Source organism: Arachis ipaensis, chromosome B05 (genome assembly GCF_000816755.2).
Source record: "Arachis ipaensis cultivar K30076 chromosome B05, Araip1.1, whole genome shotgun sequence".
NCBI lineage: Eukaryota > Viridiplantae > Streptophyta > Magnoliopsida > Fabales > Fabaceae > Arachis > Arachis ipaensis.
This window is the reverse complement of record NC_029789.2, coordinates 145,990,436-145,993,979: the sequence shown is the minus strand read 5'-3', so window position 1 is coordinate 145,993,979 and position 3,544 is coordinate 145,990,436.

Genomic DNA, 3,544 nt, shown 5'->3' with positions numbered 1-3,544 from the left:
ATCTTAAATTAATATTTTTTTAATAAAGAATTTAGGCATTCTAAAATACTTCTTGCGAATTGAAGTTGCTCATTATTCTACAAAGATATTTCATATTGTCGAAGAAAATATTGTCTTAATCTTTTAAAAGACACTGATTTCATGAGAATTAATCTATCGCGGCTGCTTTGTTGGACGCCTTATATATTTTACTATTATCCGTCCCGACATCATGTATGCTACACAGTAGTTTAGTCAGCTTATGGCATCATCTACCAAGCTCATTTTTTTATTGTCACTCGTGTTTTGAGATACTTAAAGAATAGTTTAGGAAAAGGTCTTTTCTTTTCAAGAAAATCTTCTATATAAATATGTGGTTTTAGTGATTTTGATTGGGTTGGCTGTCCAGACACACACTATTCGTTAACTATATACTTTTTTTTTTAGAGAGAAAGTCTTTGATTTCTTGAAAATTGAGGAAACAAACTATCGTTGCTCAATCATCTACTGAAGTTGAATATCTAGTTCTTAGTAACACAACTGTAACCTCTAATTATTGGTAAATATGTTGCATTTCTTGCGATTCTCATGTGATTGTACCTTATTTTGTATTGTGATAATCAAAACGCTTTATATACATTGCAATGAATCTCATTTTTTATGAGCGCACTAAGTATTTAGAGATTAATTGTTATGTGGTGCATCAAAAAACTCAAGTTAAAATAATAAAGTTACTCCCTATATCTTTTTTAAGATAATTAATTGATATCTTTACCAAATTATTATCTCTTTAATTCGTTTATCTTCATATCTCCAAATTGAATATTGTTCCGACCCAACCCAACAGCGACCTGGGTTCGGGCACGAATAGCCGACCTGACGGGTCACTCAACCCGGGCCAGGAGGTGACCCGCACGTCACCTCTTCATCCACGTGAAACCTGGACAGCTAGTAGAAGCTTCTAGACAGGTAGGCCTGGCCACTATGGGCTCACCCGAGTACGAACTATAAAGGGGGAGGGACCTACCCCTCCCCAGAGGTACGTCACTTATTTTAACCCTAAGCCGCCTTTTGTACGGATACTGACTTGAGCGTTGGAGTCCTTGCAGGTGACCCCACCACATGGTCACTCCATCTATCTAAGCAAACGACCTCTTCCGGAATCCAACCATCATCCCAGCTCGCACCTAGGCCCTAACCCCTTCAAGGCTCTGCTCTAGTGCCAGCTTAACCCGACCCAACCGGCCGTGATTTGAGATTTTGCGAAATAAATTTTAAAATAGCCAGAAAGTCTGTTTACCGAAAACCGGGTTCATTCTTACACTCGATGCTAGCCTCCCGACCTTTCTCTCAGTGGGGAGTCGACATCCTTGGCCCATTTCCGGTTGACCCTGGGCAAGTCAAGTATCTGATAGTAGCCATCGACTACTACACTAAATGGGTGGAAGCGGAGCCGCTGACCAGCATATCGTCGGCAAATTGTTAGAAGTTCATGTGGAGGCAAGTGATTACCAGGTTCGGAATTCCTGAGACCGTGATATCGGACAATGGGATGCAGTTTGCTGACAAGAAGTTCGGGAAATTCCTTATTGGTTTGGGGGGTCAAACAGAAGTTTTCCTCAATATAGCACCCACAGAGCAATGGTCAGGTAGAAGCAGCAAACAAAATCATCCTCAAATGATTGAAAAAACGACTTGATCAGAAGAAGAGGTCATGGGCAGACGAGCTAGCTTCAGTATTATGGTCTTATAGGACAACCCCCAGTCCTCCACTAGAGAAATGCCCTTCCGGCTTACCTATGGAGTAGACAAGGTGATTCCTGTTGAATTTGGGGAACTGAGTCCGAGGTTGCTCCTCGGCGGCGGTGAAGAAGCAATTGAGAAAGACTTGATTGATGAGACAAGGGAGATGACCCATTTGTCAAAAACTGCATTAAAACAGAAAATAACGCTGCAATACAACGGGAAAGTGCTCAGCAGGAGTTTTGAAGAAGGTGACTTGGTATTATGGCGCAATAATATCGGGCCTTACACTCCAGGGGAAGGTAAGTTGACGGCTAATTGAGAAGGCCCGTATAGGGTAAGAGAGGTCCTCGTGAAGGGTGCCTATAAGTTGGAAAGGCAAGACGGAAATGACATCCCGAAAACGTGGAATATAGAAAATTTGAAAAGGTTATACTCTTAAGACGCGACCACACGACTTAATGGCTCCTCTCTCTCCTCCCTCTTTTCCTACATCGTTCCACTTCATGCTGTTTTATTTCGTAATACTTATCGCAAGCACATTATTTCCTGCGCGTTTTAATTCAAATTGTAATTATCTTATGATACTTGTTTTACTTTATCTTTGATATTAAATGACACCTTTCTTAACCGCGCGACTTTGTCAGCTTGAGAAAATTTTCTGGAAACCCTGCCCCCTTGTTACCTACGGATTTACAGAGGGGGGTTCTGGCAAAACTCCGAAAAATATAAGAAGATCACGACCGAACTAACAGCAACCTGGGACTGATTACCCTGGGAGCCAAAGTGGTCACGCCTAACAAGTACCTGATGAATCACGGCTCACGATTTAATAGTAGTCAAACGGGAAAACGTTAACTAAACCAACAATTAAAAAAAAAAGAGGCACCGTGTCGTCCTAACAGGCAATCATTTACGGCAAAATGATAAACAATCCAAGTTCTAGACTACAAGTCCAAAAAGGTCATTTACAAAATAAGGCGCGGCATTGGTCTAGCCAAAAAAGAGTACAAAGTTCAACATTGAGCAAGTTACGAATTACTTCCTTGGGATGTCGACAATCTTACCATCCTTGATGGTCTTGAAGGCTCCGATTAGTGAGGTGTCTAAATCAGGGGATAATAACTTGACTTAAGCCTTGATCGCTTCCTTGGTACCCCCAATCACCTCCCGAGCGTTCTTGATGGTTTCTTTGTTCTTTTTCTTGAGATTGGCAGCCTCAAGCTTTGCTGTATCGGCTGACGCAACGACTTCTGCCAGCTTCTTCTCTAGGCCGGCCACCTTGGCCTCCGCCACCGATGTCTGGTCCAACACAGTGCTCAACTGGCTCTCCAAGGTCATCTCCCGGTCGGCAAGGCGGGCCATTGTCCCGTCAGAAACCTTCAGTTTTTCTTCCATATCGGCCAATTTATTCTTGGCAGTTTCCACATTAGCTTTCAAACTGTCGATTTCCCACAATGCCAAGCGGTATTTACCATCCAGTAACCCAGCCTAGGCCAGAACAAGTTTCGCTTTTCTCGCAATAGTAGTAGCACGGAGCATGCTGCGGTAAACCCACTTAGCTTGAGAGGCCAGGTCACCGCCATGAAAAAAGTCCTTAGTGCCCGGTAAAAGCTGGGAGTCAATGAATCCCCCAGCAGCGAAGTTCTTTTCCATCACAATGAGTGCCCCCTCTGTGCTGGACGTCATTTTTCTTTTCCTAGGATTCTCCACGATGGTAAGGTCGGGACCCGTTTCGTCCACGGGTATCTCCTCGGATTGGAGAGTCACACCAGCACAAGAACCGACATTTTCTTGAAGAGGCGGTTGTGATTAAACCTCA